The sequence below is a fragment of the Crocuta crocuta genome, unplaced genomic scaffold, assembly GCF_008692635.1.
Source record: "Crocuta crocuta isolate KB4526 unplaced genomic scaffold, BGI_CrCroc_1.0 scaffold6, whole genome shotgun sequence".
NCBI classification, from domain to species: Eukaryota; Metazoa; Chordata; class Mammalia; order Carnivora; family Hyaenidae; genus Crocuta; species Crocuta crocuta.
This window is the reverse complement of record NW_027531917.1, coordinates 10,886,078-10,903,065: the sequence shown is the minus strand read 5'-3', so window position 1 is coordinate 10,903,065 and position 16,988 is coordinate 10,886,078. Positions and strand designations below refer to the sequence as shown.

Below are 16,988 nucleotides of genomic sequence, written 5' to 3'. Positions count from 1 at the left end.
TTCCCTCCTTTCAGTCCTTCCTTTCCAAATAATAACCCTAATGAACTGTTACACAAGTCCATTTGCACTTCTGAAATCATTTAGTTTTAGAATTCTAACAAATGAAAAACCTTTTAATATTTCCAGATTAATTGGGCTTATGTGCAATTAAAATAAAAGTACCTATTAGCTGTCAATGAATAAGGAGTTATAATTTTTCTTTTCTCCTTTCTGTTACTTTCCCTACTCCCCTCCCCAAAGTAGAAAATGACAGGAAAGGTTTAATTTCACCTCAGCCTACTCACTTCTGTGTGTGGCTTTTTTCCATAATTACCTTCATTCTGTATTTTCTAATTACCACTATAGATGTTAAGTTGACATTAAAGTTAAATTCTCACATCATCAATAAAATGTACTGTTCTTGCAAATTCTTTTTTATAGTTGAAGCCTTGAAGTTCCAGTCTATTTGTAGCAAGAAGATTCTCTATACTATAAGCATTTACTTAAAGAGATTCTTTTTGAATCTTCTTGATCAAGATAATAAGCCTTATATTTTCACTCAGCAGATATTAAAATGCTTATATTGGAGCATTACTGAATAGTTTCTAAAGGAAGGTAAATTTTACAACACACAGTTATTTCTATCTTTGACAAGTGGAAATTTTACAAGAAAAATCATTGCTTTCTATGTTCCCTTTCTCAATCCACGCCTATGGGATTCCCTACCCATGGGAGATACAGGGCAAACTATATGTAAAATATACTTGAGAACTGGAGGTTCTTAGTGGCCCTGAGCAACACAGTTCTAGGATTGATGCTGTCAGTAACAATCATTTTGTAGTTTCTTGCCCAGTTTCCTTATACATGCAGAGATAGAATGTGCCATATTTTTCTTAGAGCTAGTAATTAAACATTCAATAACATCTGTTCTGTTCCTCTCTGTATACATATAAAGCTTTAGAACTACCTACATATATGTGCACGGAGTCTTTTAAATGTTATTGTGTAGTTTAATCCTGAATGTGTTTTACAGCATCCTCTTCATCAAAGTCCATTTTAACTTTCCTGACCTAAACTGTAAATCTCCTTTCTCTAGATCCACCAATAATGTGATACTCTAAAGCAAAAGCCTAACATAAAATAAAATCCAAAAGTAGATTCTAACAAATTTATGAAATTTTAGAATGAGGGGAACATAGTCACCCCACATCTGATTAGAAGATCCCCCATGTTTGCCTCAGGTAATCCTTCCTTCTGCACTGTGTTCACACTTTTCTCTTGAAGCCTTTTGTTTCTCTGAGTCTTTATACCTTTGTTCTGCTGCCTGGTTTCCTGGAGCCAGAGAGGTCTCAGAAGGGCTGACCACCGTTCAGCAAAGGAGAGTAAAGGGCCCTGAGATCTGTATACCCTATGTGTTCTCATTTTCCAGGAAAAAAAAAATTAAAAATAAGGAAGTTGCAGTAAATTTGTTCCTAACAACTTTTTTCGATGAGGTTGTTTGTGTGTGTTTATTCACTTAATAATTACTCAGTTTAGAAGGGAAAAATTGAGTTTTACACGCATGGTTTCATTTTATGAAGTGATGTTCTCTATAATTTTTTAAAATAACTCAAAAGAATTTTATTCTAGCTAGATTTATAGTATATTTTAAGTTAAGTGATGCAAATTCATAGGGGTAGGAAGAGAAGACATGATGTGTATATTTGTCCTAGCAGCAGATATATGAATGTTCCATATTTTAACTATAAGTTATACATCCTAAGTTTTAATTTCTATGTGGCTCTTACCCTCTACTGTTAAAATTAAAACAATCTACAATAATGTATTACACACACACACACACACACACACACACGACTATAAGAAATTAGGACCCTAACCAACTAAAGATCAAGATAATTCATAAAACAAAGTATACTTCTAGAAAACCAATAATTCCAAAGATCTGTGAGTATCTGTAATAAAAGTTTTGCAAAATGGTTTGGTAACCCGACCTTCAAGACTAGCAATTATCCTGTTGAGTTGAACATGTCTCCTTTAATTGTCCTTAAACGCAACTATGTTGTCCTTAGTAGTGCAAACAAATGCAATTCTATGGAATTTCTCTATTGGCTTATATGAATCAAATAAGATGTAAACTTTTTGAGTCAAGGGACATACTTTAAGAATCAAAGATCTGAAGGGGCACCTGCGTGGCTCAGTTGGTTGAGCATCCAACTTCGGCTCAGGTCATGATCTCATGATTCGTGGGTTTGAGCCCTGTGTTGGGCTCTGTACTGACAGCTCAGAGTCTGGAGCCTGTTTCAGATTCTGTGTCTCCCTCTTTCTCTGATCCTCCCCTGCTCATGCTCGCTCGCGCGTGCTCTCTCTCTCTCTCAGAAATAAATAAAACATTAAAAATCTTTTTTTAAAGAAAGAATCAAAAGTCTGAAGTCTTCACATTGGCTCCTTCTGCTTCTGCTTTATGGATGTTCTTCAGTTCCTTCTCTGAACCAAACTTACCTGTCCTATGAAGTCATTTCTCTAAGATTATTATAGGATCCTTAGATATAATTCTTACAATCTCTAAGATTCTACTCTTATACAGAAGTATTCTTCTCAGAATACTTATTAATTTCTGGTTTATACTGGTACCCTTCCCAGGTGATAGCTACCTAAGGGACAAATAACATTTCTGAGAACCTTATTTTCTTGGCGAGGACCCAGTACTACAGTCAAAAGTAATAAACTGAATGATAAGATCTTCAGAAGAGATACAGGATAGTAGACAGATATTTTTCTTGAAGAAACTTTTTTTCCCCTTACATTACTTAACATTGACTATGAGTTATTCTATATTTATTTCTTGACATGTTTACAACATTAATATGATAATACATAATAAATGTCTGATATCGGGAGCACCTGGGTGGCTCAGTCAGTTAAGCGACTGACTTCAGCCTGGGTCATGATATCGCAGTTTGGGAGTTTGAGTTCAAGCCCCATGTCAGGCTCAGGCTCTGTGCTGACTGCTCAGAGCCTGGAGCCTGCTTTGGATTCTGTGTCTCCCCCTCTCTCTACCACTCCCCAGCTCTCTCTCTCAAAACTAAATAAACATTAAGAAAATTTTAAATAAATATCTGATCTTTGTAAAAGAAACTTAATATAGGTATACATTTTGGAGGAGGTCCCTCTTATCTATATTTGTTTAGCAGTTATTTCTTACATTCCAATTACTGTTAGCATGTTTTGTTCTTGATTTAAAAGCAATTAAACTTAAAATGAAAATATTCTGTTGCACTGTTTTGTTATATACTTTTTAAATGTTTCTAACATCCAGCAATTTTATATGTGAGTACGAATGGAAAGGAAATTTCTCATTTTCTTGGTCTTCATCTTGACCAAAAGTCAACTGTGTTTTTAAATACAGAGCTTTGTTTTACATTTAACAAACAAAGGCACTCCTCTTCATGGGTCACCTAACCTTTTTGCAGGAGAAAATAAGAGAATAAGGCTCTTACTGAGTGAATGCATATTGGGGACACTTATAAGGGAAAGGACAAGTTTAGAGTCTGATAGATACAGATCACACATGCCGAGGGTCTGTTCTTGAAGAGCTGTTCCAATGTGTGTTGCCCAGGAGGGGCCCAGTAAGTGAGTACAGAGGCCTCTAGTGACAGCTGCTGATAAGTGACCTTCCTATCCCCACCAGTGGCCATCCAGTCTTTAGATGTATAGGAACTCCAAACTGTCTATTATCAGAGCCACCAGCTTCCTTCAGTATTTTTTAATATTTATTTATTTATTAGACAGAGTGTGGGCAGGAGAGGGGCAGAGAGAGAGGGAGACACAGAATCCAAAACAGGCTCCAGGCTCAAAGCTGTCTGCACAGAGCCTGAAGCAGGGCTCGAACTCATGAACCATGAGATCATGACCGGAGCCAAAATAGGACGCTTAACTGACTAAGCCACCCAGGTGCCCCAGAGCCACCAGCTTTCTAATTGAGAAATGATGAGTGACAACACCCTCCACTACCACGATTCTATCCAGGCCACATCTTAGGGAAGAATATTTAGTTTTTGCATTCATCCATTTTTAAATATTTACAGGCTATGAATATTGTGTTGTTACCTGCATTTTTGAGTTAAGTCTAAAAGCAAAAGTGACCCCGCGGTGCCTGGGTGGTTCAGTCAGTTAAGCGTCGGACTTTGGCTCAGGTCATGATCTCACTGTTCATAGGTTTGAGCCCCGCATCGGGCTCTGTGCTGGCAGGTCAGAGCCTGGAGCCTGCTTCAGATTCTGTGTCTCCCTCTCTCTCTCTGACCCTCCCCTGCTCACTCGCTCTCTCTCTCTCTCTCTCTTTCTCTCAGAAATAAATAAAACATTTTAAAAAATTGTTAATAAAAGCAAAAGTGACCCCAAAACATATGACTGAAATGAACGTATGGCAAGCATAAGAAAGAAAGTCTTTCTAACTCTGAGCTCTGACCAAGAATTACAGCAAGTAACAAGGAGCAAAGGTATCAAGGTGAATTATAAAGATTCATTTGATTATTTATGGGAGAGATAAAAATGCATCTAAGTGTATTAAAGATATTCTGAGTTTAAATTAAAGGTTAACCTCTAAATTACGATGCTCAGATATGTGGTAGTTAAATGGTTGCTGTTAAATAGAAAATAGTTATGTGTACATTAATGTTTATAATTTTAGAATGCTTGGGGCACCTGGCTGGCTGAGTTGGAAGAGCATGCCACTCTTGGTCTCAGATCGTGAGTTCAAGCCCCACATTGGGTATAGAGATTACTTAAAAACCAAGTCTTTAAAAAGCAAAAGGAAGAATACTAAGCAAATTATGATTTTTTTTCACATGTACCCTCTTACAGAACACTGAGGATCAAGGGATTTTTCCTTCATACTTAAACTGAAATTCCATAGAAAGACACTCAAACATAATTCTGCCAAATAGTACATAGAAGGTTTGTAAAAAGGAGTATTGAGCAGGTTTCAGCAGATACACATCATGTCAAAATTTACTTACAACATAAATATTCTCAGAGACACTATAGATAGAAACATGTTGAATATCCTTGGCATGTACAACACAGCTTTAAAAATTGGATGTTGATGAAGATGGGTAAAATGATTTACTCTGGCTCATTTGCAAACATAAGTAATTTTCAAAACTCTGAGTTCTCTTTTTTAATTTAAAGAAATGCATTTTTAGTGTAGCCAAAATATCCAGATGCGTAAAATAAAAAATTATGCATATTGGAAATGAGACAGTCATGGTCTCCTGGTTTTCCATTTGAATTAGGCAAATATGGATTTGGTAGGTAGCATGTCTCCTGAAAATAGGGTTACATTTTATAAGAGTGATTAAGTGGTCCAGTGCTCAGTGAGATAACATTTTGAAATCAACCAAGAACTCAAGGAACCTAGAAAAAGTTGATGAGTGCTTTTAGAAGGATCTTAGGAGCAAGTTAGTTTCAATTTTCTGATTACTGCAACAGGGAGGGAGGGAGGCAGAGGGAGAGGGAGAGAGAGAGAGAGAGAGAGANTGGAATGCTTAAGGACTCTTGCTAAATTCACTGTACTAGTTTTGGATAAACCTAGTATTCTGCTAGAATACCAAACAAAAGGCTATTGTTCAAATAAATTTCTCCTTTCTGTTCTGTGCATTGTTCCTTCTTGGCGTTTTCTAAGAAAGGGAGAATGCATTCTGGTACAAATCAAGAAATCTGCAAAAACAGTTCAGCTTGTAACTAAAGTTAACAGTGGTTCTGTGTTTTCACAGGTATGAATGTGTGTGTGTGTGTGTGTGTGTGTGTGTGCACGCGCGCACGCTCGTGCGTGTGCGAGAGAGAGAGAGAGAGAGGCAGACAAAGAAATAAATAGTGGAAAAGGAAAGAAGTTTCTGGTATGGGGCACAAGTAGTTTGGAAATACTTTTTCTATCATTCTGATTGAAACATTATCTTCAGAAAATGACCTTTAGCTAGGTCGCCAGAATTCTAGTTCTTTGTTATTCAATTGTGGACCCCAAACCAGTTGCATCAGCATTACCTGATTGCTTATCAAAAATGCAAAATCTCAGGCTCAATCCAAGAGTGAGAATCTAATTCAGAAATTCATTTTTTAAATAATAATCTGCATTTTAAAAAGATTCTAAAATGATTTTTATGCATGTCAAAATTTAAGAAAGGATATTTTACTCTGCTCCCATTAATGCATCAAAACATTGTTTGACATGCTTGCCTTAGATTTATTGATCTAAATCTAAAATGCACATTTTTAATTTATATTTTAACATATTTAAAATTAGATTATGTATTATTATCTATAATGTCTCATATTTCTGCTAGCAAACGTGTTTTTCATTTCAGTAGTATATAATGTAATGATGTATATGGAAATTGATGGAATGTCTGATTATGTGAAATACGGTAGACATCATTTTGTTAAGCAGAGAAAGAATCTAGTAGGATAAAGCATAAAGCAGATAACAATAAAAATAGCTAATGTTTTCTGAGCCCTTATTACACACTATATATTTTGTTAGGTCATGCACTTCCTACTTAATCATGAAGCACTTTAACCAGCTCCATTTTATGGATAGAAACTAAGACTTGAGTTAAATAAACTTCCACATCTCCACATGGACCATGTTAGATTCAGATAACAATCTGGTCTATCTGATTCCAGAGGTCATGTTTTTAATCATGAAGCTATTGCTTCTGACAAATTTTTCTGTTACAATAGAAGTAGCAGGAAAGGCTAGAAATGAGAAAAAGTCTGAAGTAGAAGTGTTTGTTTAATTTAGTTTAGCTTAGTTTAGTTTAGTTTTGTTTTGTTTGCAGGGAGTGGGGAAGGGATATTAAGGCCCCTGGCTTTACAGCTGGAAATTTTTGGAGGATGGAAATGTAAAAAAAGCATACATAAATTAGAAGGTGATATTCAAAACAGCCAATGTATAAAAAATGTTTTTTTTTTAATGTTTTATTATTTATTTCTGAGAGAGAGCAAGAGGCAGCATGAGCAGTGGAAGGTCAGAGAGAGAGGGAGACAAAGAATCCAAAACAGCCTCCAGGCTGTGAGCTAGCTGTCAGCACAGAACCCGATGCGGGGCTCAAACCCACGAACGGTGAAATCATGACCTGAGCTGAAGTTGGACGCTTAACCGACCGAACCACCCAGGTGCCCCTAAAAATTTTTTCAAAACAGAACAGAAGAAGGGCGCCTGGGTGGCTCAGTCAGTTAAGTGTCCAACTTCGGCTCAGGTCATGATCTCACCGTCTGTGGGTTGGAGCCCTGCATCAGGCTCTAGCTGACAGCTCAGAGACTGAAGCCTGCTTCAGATCCTGTGTCTCCTCTCTCTGCCCCTTCCCTGCTCATGCTCTGTCTCTCTCTGTCTCTCAAAAATAAATAAACGTTTAAAAAAACTAAAAAAAAAAAAAACAACAGAACAGAAGAAAAGGGCAGGCTGAAGTGGGGCTGTAGCCTGAGCACCTGGAAGGGGGTGAAAATGTGCTAGTATTGGTGATGGTGAAATGTCACCTGTAGTTTGCTTACCTTATCTTGCTGCATTATCAAGGGCCATCTCTCTATAGATATTGGAAACACATTGATAGTAATCTTGGGGAGAAAAGCAATGGAAATTCTCCAGTGTTTTATTTGCATCGGGTCTTCTTCTTTTTAATTTCTCTATTGTTTTAATGTTACACAAAAATAAGAGTATTTCCTATGGTAATACAATCCACATTTTACCTCCTACCTATCAGCCAAGTGCTATGACTACATCCTTCATAAACTAGTTTGCTCAGTGAGATCACCAACAGGTCCAGTTTGAAGATGCTTAAGGTAAATGGTGATAATAATCTCTATCATCAGTGCAGTAGTTGCAATTTCCCAGGTACCCTGACGAGACCTTTCTATATAACAGCCACGGTGTTACTATGCCCACTTTAAAGATAAGGAAAGTGATGCTTAGGGGACTTGTGATCTTAATGTTGCACAAACAGTAAGTGATGGAGCTGAAAGTTCCTAATTTTTATTCACATGATCAACTGGTAGAAGAGGCAGTTAAGGAAATAGAAATGAAGTTGCTTCACACATAACAAAAGTAACAAAAGGCCTAGGGGCACCTAGGTGGCTCAGTTGGTTAAACATAGTACTCTTGATCTGTGTTCAGGTCATCATCCCAGGGTGGTGGGATCAAGCTCCAAGCTCAGCATGGAGCCTGCCTAAGATTCTCTCTCTCTCTCCCCCTCTCCCCCTCCCCACCTCTCATGCACTCCCTCTCTCAAATTAAAAAAAAAAAAAAGAAAAGAACAAAAGGTCTAGTTTGCATGCAACAGTCTGACTTTCATTTCTCCCAGATGAGTTATGACTGAGGTCCCCACACACTCTCCACATTGTCCTGGATTGGACAATGTACCATATGGTTAACTTTCAGATAGTGGACTAACTATGATAATTCAGAAACAATCAGAATTAGCCCTCATCCTTATTGAGTTTGGGTAATTCAGAAACAATGGGTTCCATTCAGATTACTTTGTTCACTTCAATCAAGTAATTGGCTACTAAACGCCTAAACCAGAAAGATAAGCAAGAAAGTATTTGCATGATGTGGCCCAAACCACATACAAAGGTAATTCCTAATGAATAACAGCATCCTATCTCTCAGTCCTTAGGTCAGGGATTCTCTTTGCTCATCATCAGTTTGGAAATAAGCATATTTATTACACTAAGTAATATTGTAAGTGTTGCTAATAATGATACTGATAATCTCTTCCTGCAAAAGGCTACACTCACTGTTGTGCAAGCCCCTGACTGCTGATAAATTGCCCACAGGTTAAGTCAAGTCTCTTATTAATACTACAGTGTGGCAGCCGAGAGGAATCAAGTAAGCACAACTTCAGAATAATTATGGCAAAAAGCCATTTCCTATTGTTACTAAGTGTTTTAAAGGTTTTTATAATATAATAAAAACATGCCCTAGCAATTTGTCATTTCATAATACATACTTTCTTTTACAATCGGAAAAGTTATTAAATAAACAGTCCATCATCTTAATTGGTATGAAAGCATGCCTGAGTCCTGAGCAGAATGAATTCCCTTAGGTACCCTTAGAAGATGATCTGTTCAGCTTAAGAGGTGCTTTCATGCTGGGTAGATGCTGTTCCAATCCGTTTATCTCTGTTGAGTCTAGAAACACTTTCTGTATTTTCATATATTTCTCCCCATCATATTTGAATACATAGAGAAGGAATATAGTTACCAAGTGACTTGTTTTCATGTGTGCATCAGTGGAATAGTACTTTCAAAACATAAAAGAGAAATACTGGCATGTTCATAGGTAGAGAAAATAGGAAGAAAAAAAGGAAAGCAAGTCAAATTATGTTTTTCATCTTGAAAGAGAAGTCTGTATTTCTAACATTTTGCTTGTGGGATTTTGGTTCTGAAACTGTAAATAGGGATCTCTTAGGTTTTGTGGTTCTAAATTTATTTTGGCGAAACATGTTGCAAGCCCAAACCTCTTTAATCAATACAGATAGTTTAAACTGCTTCATCTTTTCCTCTCAATGGTGTAAAATTTGCTTCTTTTCTCAAAGGAATATTCACAAGCATTGCTTATATAATCATGATCCTAATCACTGCCTTTTTTTTTTTTTTTTCTTGAAAAATGAGGAGAGAATCTTAGACTGGTAGAAAAGTCAAGGAAGAAAAAAGTGAGTCACTTTTCTGGAATATTTCAATTGCTTTATATAAAAACTGGTTCCTCTATCCCTAGAGTGCATTCTTAGCCTTAAACTTCATAGCTGATTTCTTACTCTTTCTACTTTTATCATTTAGCCTTCCTTTCCCTTTTTGGATTTTATTAAGGTTATTTGCCAGGGGATTTGACCATAATCTTACTGAATTGGTACAATTAGTTCTATATTCCAGATGTTATTAATATCCTTCTGTTCTCGTTGTTCTTGTAAAAACTGAAATAAGGTTGTTACTTTACTAAGGTTATATATAAACAATTACAGCATAAGTGTCTTTGATTAAAAGGCCATTATAAGAGTTACTAGTTATTTAGGCCTACCATGTGCCAGGCACTTTATAAATTATCTCAACAAAACTACAAATGATCATCATTCTACACATGACAAAATTGATGAAGTAATACTGACGCAAGCTGACTGAGTCCAGGGACCCAGTGGGGCATCCCACAGGACCTGTCAAGAGGGTCCTTGGCTTCATGTAGGATAGAAATCAAACTCAAGCCGAGAGGAAGTGAGAACAGAGTTTACTGGATATATAGAGAGAATGAAGATACAGACAGACCATCTAGGAGACTTGGAAAGGTAAAAAGAAGGAGTCTCATCTTTGCTTAGGGTCTGGGGTTTTTACTGAGGACTGTGGTCCTGTGCACGCATCTTCTCAAGCATCCAGGAATGAAGATGAGTATTTAGATGTCCTCCATAAGTCACTTATTCCCTGGAGCTAGGGTTCTTGGTGAGTTTGTGGGTTTGGAAAACATTCATGATGACCCCCTCCAGTCACCCCTTAGATGTTATCTATTGTGCTCCTGGAAGACTCCAAAGAAATCATTATTAACTCCTTGACCTTTATAAGGAGGACATGCATTATCTGAACTATGAGTCATGTGTAAGGTGGGGACACAGGTTCCTAGCAAGAATAGACGTAGGAAAAGGAGCAAAAAAGTGGTTTTTTCCATGGGGTCCTTTTAGTTTCAATATAATTTTGTGCCAATATGGAGTATATATTAGAAAGAAAATATAATGCAGCATAATGAAGTAGAGCTGACAGTTACAGCATAGGGTTTGAATTTGAACTCTTATCAGTTGTGGTGCAAAGTGTGTTCTTTTTTCAATATACCAATTTTGTGGTAAGTGATTAACTAATCTGCTACATGAAAATACCAGCACTAGCTGTGCTGTATTAGGCCCTAGAAAAGATAAGGTGTGAAGACTAGTTACCACAAAAGAATAAGTGTTATCTCTTTAAAGTAGAAAAGATCTAAATATGAGGACTTATTAGGCAAATAACAGCCATGGACATACTATACATGGTCCAAGTACTTATAAATTTTGTAGGAAAAGGTAATTTTGTTTTAGAGAAATCACATATATAATTTGAATTTCTCCCTGCTGAAAAGGAATTTATTCACTCCCTCTGAGCAAAACAAACTAAAAAAATACTGATATCCTTATCTTTAGTCTATTAGAAAACCATACTGAAGTAATACCTATGACTCATACCTCAATTTTTTCCATTTTTTATTCTTAGTTTCTCTTTTGGAGAAAAAAATAGTCGTGGTCATTTAAACAATAATAAGGCTTAAAATTTTTGAAATCCATTTCTACATGGAAACATTTGTTCTGTTAAAAGGAAAGCCACAGGCCCAAGATGGAGTCATTTGCCCCCAGGACAACAAAACAAGACTTAATTGCAGTTCCAACTTCTCCAGCATGGAATTTTAAGCCAATCAGTCTGGAATTTTCTGTTTAGCACCAATGAGGTAATCTGTCACATGGGCCTTCTTCATTCCTCCCAAAGGAAGATGAAGTACTCCACCCTCTAAGACTGTTTTTTTTTTCCCCTGAAGGGAAGGTGACCCTACCTGAGACAGTTCTTTTCAAAATTTTGCTAATAACTTCTTACCCCTGCTCTCCTTCCTATAAAAACCTCCCATCTCAGAGGAACTTCACTCCACTTGCTTCCCTATTTATAAATGGCTTCATAAAGACAATTTGATCTCAAATTTATTTGGTTAAATTTTCATTTTTTTTAACAAAGGATTTTTTCTTGTTTTTTCCCTATTTAACATTTTCTTTACTTAAAACAATAAGAAAGGCTAGTGATTTGATTTTATAGAATAAAAATAAAGGAAAGTTCAAGTGATTATCCTTAATATACAAATTCCCTCAACATAAAAGTACAAGGAAGAAGAGAGAAGTTTGTTTTCTATAATGAGTTATCTTGACAGGCTTTATGTACCAATTAAAAGCACTGTATAGTTGCTCATTTTTCCTGTCTTTGCCTATAGTTATCATGAGAAAGAGAAAAAAGTTAATTTTCCTACTTAATACTCATGTTTTGCTTAATTTTGAATTGGGAAAAATTTAACAGTTTTAGCACATGGTAGAAATCATGTTTATTTTAGTCCTGAGACCCTGACATATTTTTCTAGCACATGGTAGACAGAGACCCCTATTTATGCATTTAGTTCATGTTTTTATTTATGCCTTAGTATTTTTAAAAATACCAGCTCAAACTGTAAGCCAATCCATAATGTCTTCTGCATAACTGTGTGGGAGTGAAACCACAAATATTATCTGTATTTACTTTGGGCTTCCCCACCCCTTGGCTGTCTCCACAGCCCTGGTTTACTAGGACTGACGCTCCTGGGTAGCGGTGGCGCCACTTCCATTTGGCATAGCTGTCTACACGGGCCTTCCCCTTCTGTTGTCTTTCTTTGGCACAAACCAGTGAATGAAGTCATGCAAAAATGTGTGGCTAGTCATTGGGGATGCCTGGGACTGTGACAATGGAGACAGCTAATCTGGCAGCGTATCCTATGGTTTCTGAATTATCCCCTCTCTATACAGGTTTTTGGCTGGCCTGATAAATGCATGCTAAACTTTATATACACGGAAGTAGTGTGTTTAAGAGCAGAGTGCATGAAGTAGTGTACTAGAGTACATAGAAGTCACCCCCAGTTTCCATCTGGTTGGCAAATTCTCGAGCTATTCCCATAGTCCTGTAGTTTGGCTTTTATGCAGATATACTTTGTTGGAAGATAGAGACTATACTTTGTAGTTGTATATACACACCTGTTAAGTTCCAGGTGTACTGATGCTTCAGTTGTATAACAGCACAACAAGTTTATGTAAGTCTATAGATCTTGAACTGGGAAAAGCTTCAGGTGTTTTCAGAGGAGTTACTAGTCAATCATAAGAATTTATTATAAGAGCTTACTATATGCCCAGAATCTTTTAAATTTTTTTTTAATGTTTTATTTATTTCTAGGAGAGATAGAGACAGCGTGAGCAGGGGAGGGTCAGAGAGAGAGGGAGTCACAGACTCTGAAACAGGCTCCAGGCTCTGAGCTGGCAGTCAGCACAGAGCCCGACGCGGGGCTCGAACCCACGAACCGCGAGATCATGACCTAAGCGAAAAGTTGGATGCTCAACCGACTAAGCCACCCAGGCACCCCTATATGCCCAGAATCTTTAAAAGAAGAGGAGAGGGGCGCCTGGGTGGCTCAGTAGGTTAAATGTTGAACCTCAGCTCAGGTCATGATCTCACAGTTCATGAGTTTGAACCTCATGTCAGGCTGCTTCAGATTCTATGTCTTCCTCTCTCTCTGCTCCTCTCCTGCCTGTGCGCTTGTGCTCTCTCTCTCAAATATAAATAAATATTTTTAAAAAATTTTTTAAAATAAAAGGAGAGGAGAGGGAATGGGCGGGAAAGAAAGAGAAGATTGTTTATAAGTCTAATTGTGGTGATAGGAAGGGGAGAAACTGGCTAAAAGTAGGAAAGAATTTTCAGAGATTGTAAAGCTGACCTTGGCTTCATAGTCAGGTGAGGTTTGGTGCAGCAGACAATTGGAGCTGGCCACTGAAAGTTGACTTGGAGTCCCGGGGATGAAGGTAAAGGATCATTCACACTACCAACTAATATACAGTGAGTGTCTGTAATATGCACAGTGCAATGTGATTGTACAAGATCTGGGGAAACAAAGTGATGTAAGATATACTCTTGTTACTCAAGGTTTCACAATATGATAAGAAACACATCAATAGAAAAATAAATAGTTATCCATCTCAACAGATTATAAGGCTAAATAGGAGATTCTGACAGCAAGCGTAACATAAAGTCAGAAGAGTGGGATTAGGTGGCCAAGAAGGAATGCATACATGAGGTGGAATTTAAAATGGTCTTTAATAGGTAAGCTGATCTTGGATTTGTAGAAAATATACCCCCAAAGATTTTTTTTTTAATCTCCAACATACATATTAATGAAACAGACACAAGGTTTGTGTCAAGACGGTGGGAATAAATGGGAATTAAAGACAAAGATTTATGAATTATAGGGTCATAAATTTGGAAAAGACTAGACTCACTCAGCTCAAATGTGGCGATTGCTTTCACAACCATGAAGCTTCTATAAAACCACTTTATAGTGGCAGCAGGTGTATTACTGGGTGAATTATACCTGGATTGGGTAGGACTATTCATGCCAGCCTTAAAGGTTTATGCATCATCCTCCAAGAGGCAAAGAATCACTGAAAAAAAATTAAGGAGGCAAAATGTGTATTAAAATATATATGCAGATACTATATATTAAAATCTCACAATTAATCTACCAGTTATCAGATTCAATTAGAAGATATGAACAGGCAGATCAATGAAGAAACTATTGAATTTGTCAAACAATAAGGGGTGTGGATTAAATAAAGTGTGGTGGCAGTTGAAATATTGAAATGGTGGGTCCATTGTTAGAGGCTGAAGAAAATACTAGTTTAGTGGAGGGAAAAACACATTAATTTCAGTTTTAGGCATGCTTTTTTTTTAAAATGTTTGTCCATTTATTTTGAGAGAGAGGGAGCTCCACACTGTCAGTACAGAGCCCAACGTGGGGCTCCATCTCATGAACCGTGATATCATGACTTGAGCTGAAATCAAGAATCAGATCCCCAACCAACTGAGCCACCCAGGTGCCCTTAGGCATGCTTATTTTAAGTTAACAGTGGGGCAAGACAGGAGTTTAACATAAAGGTTGGCATATAAGCTAACACATTGCATTCTCCACCCACAGGTAGAGATAGAGTGGTATCTCCTGGGTGCCTTCAGCTTCATCATTGAATGTGGTGTGAAGTCTTCATCCTGCATGGTAATGGAGGTTAAGACTGGGATTATAAGATGTCATAGTTATCACAAAATTGAAAAATTTCTAAATCTTTCTGGTTTGTAAAACTGACAAGTTAAGCTTTAAATCTGCTTTTCTTCCCACATACTCAGAAAGATTTCAGGTGTGTTTTATATCCATCTGTGTGGCAAAATGCAAGCCACAGTAGAACTGCTAGTCTATTATTTACTGATAAGTTTCAGGTACTCACAGCAATTCTGTTGCTTTGTTAAGTGAAGAGCAGAAGCAGAAGATTTACATATGTACATTTCTTCCTTGCGGGATGAAGCAGCCTTAAATTCTGTATTTCCCCTCCCCTTCTGCCTTTCAAAAAAAGGAAAAGAAGGAAGGATGGAAAGGGAAGGAAGGGAGGGAGGGAGGGAAGGAGTGAGGAAAGAAAGAAAGAAAGAAAAAAAGAAAGAAAGAAAGAAAGAAAGAAAGAAAGAAAGAAAGAAAGAAAGAAAGAGAAAGAAAACAAAGAACAAGGAAGAAAGAAAGAAAACAAGAGAAAAAAAATTCCTTCTATATCTAATTTCTGCATCCAAATGAATACCAATCACAGATGAATATCACATCCAGATGATGTGATTGCAGGCTGAAGATGTTCAGCCAATAAGTGGAAAGATCAATAAACAATATGGTCAGATCCATTCCACACAACACTTTTAATGCACCATATTGAATTAATACAAATGCCTTTGGTACAATAGCAAAATTATTTATGAAACAATAGAAAATCTGCTCTTTAGTACAAAAAAAGCACTGCACACGATTTCAGTGAGAAAAAGAACCAGATGTTACACATACTTAAAAAAAACACAATCCCATATGCAGTTACCCATGAAATATTCAACACATACATAAGTTTAGGACTTACTGGCATGATTTCTTTCCTCCCTCTCACCTTCATGCTAATCTTCCACATGTCAGCATTTCTTTGAAATCAGGGTGTGTTACTAAAGTGGAGTATAGAGAGCCAACTGAGGATTGATTCCAGTTGAAATTTTTGTAGAATGCCCAGGGATGTCCTCATCTATGAAAGGAAGAGGGTGCAGTCACTCCTTGTCAGGAATGTAGGCGTTCAGGCAGCGCCATGTACCACTTGCTATCTCCAGAACCAGAAACGGATTGACTTCTGCCAATAAAATTAATAACTGAGCAATGCGGTCCAAGAAAAGGGGTTATTTATATAGTCCAGATTCCTATACTAAAGATGAAAACATAGACATGAGATTATCAATAAAATTCCCACCACTGGGAGTGACCTAAAATGTCTCAACTACAAAATCAAACCCTTTCCTCTAATTCTGTATTCTGATTGAAATTAAATGTGTGTATTAAAGTTTTTTTAAGACAATATTGAATAAAAAGCAGCCAACTACACCAACCCTGTGTTTACCCACTTGTCTTTTCAAGTGACACAGAAGTCCCAGGAATTTCCCGCATTTAGGATTTTTGTGAACTGTGCTTTCTTAATGTTCTTCGACCTTTGGCATTGATTTTATTTGATTTCATTTTCCCACACAGTTAGATCAGGTATATTCTGAAGCCTAGAGCCATTGTTAGGAAATACATGGATACTCTATCACCCACTTGAAAATGCAGACCTTTTGTTTTTAGATGCTAGTTTGTTTCTTTATAAATTTAACAACGTGGGGGCTGTCTCATGTGCTCACACTGCTGTTAGACTTCTTCTGAAAATAAGAGTCAGTCACTTTTCAAAGAATCACAGGATCCTTGGTCCTAGGGGGTTTAAAGAGCACTGAAGATGGACAGCAGTGGGTTTTTCCTAGACTTATAGCTAAGCCCCTGTGGGCAAACTTGGATCTCTGGGATAGAGAAGATGTTCTAAACACAATTACTATTTCACTAAGAGTACAAATATATCAATCAAAATCTCCTTTATTTTTTAATATTAGAACACTGACGAACAAACTTTCCCAAATACTTTACAAAACATAATTAACAACATTTCTTGCTTCATTCAAAATAGTCTCTTATCTAGGTATTTGAAATTAATTAATCAGCAAAGACAGAAAAACTCCTTGGCCTCCATAAAGCAGCTCCATAAAGTATCTAAGATGATGTAAATTTAGAATTAGATATG

General features: G+C 37.0%; 1 long non-coding RNA gene across 3 annotated transcripts in view; it reads left to right on the top strand.

The window, feature by feature from the left end:
• The window catches only part of LOC144240505 (uncharacterized), a 111,067-nt gene that overhangs the window by 47,261 nt on the left and 46,818 nt on the right, over nt 1-16,988 (top strand). For 2 of the 3 annotated variants that reach the window (XR_013337748.1, XR_013337746.1), the window contains one exon: nt 14,792-14,866. This is a non-coding gene — a long non-coding RNA (uncharacterized LOC144240505). Of the gene's footprint in view, nt 1-14,791; nt 15,188-16,988 lie in introns of those variants that run through there. The other variant, XR_013337744.1, reaches the window with a different exon arrangement.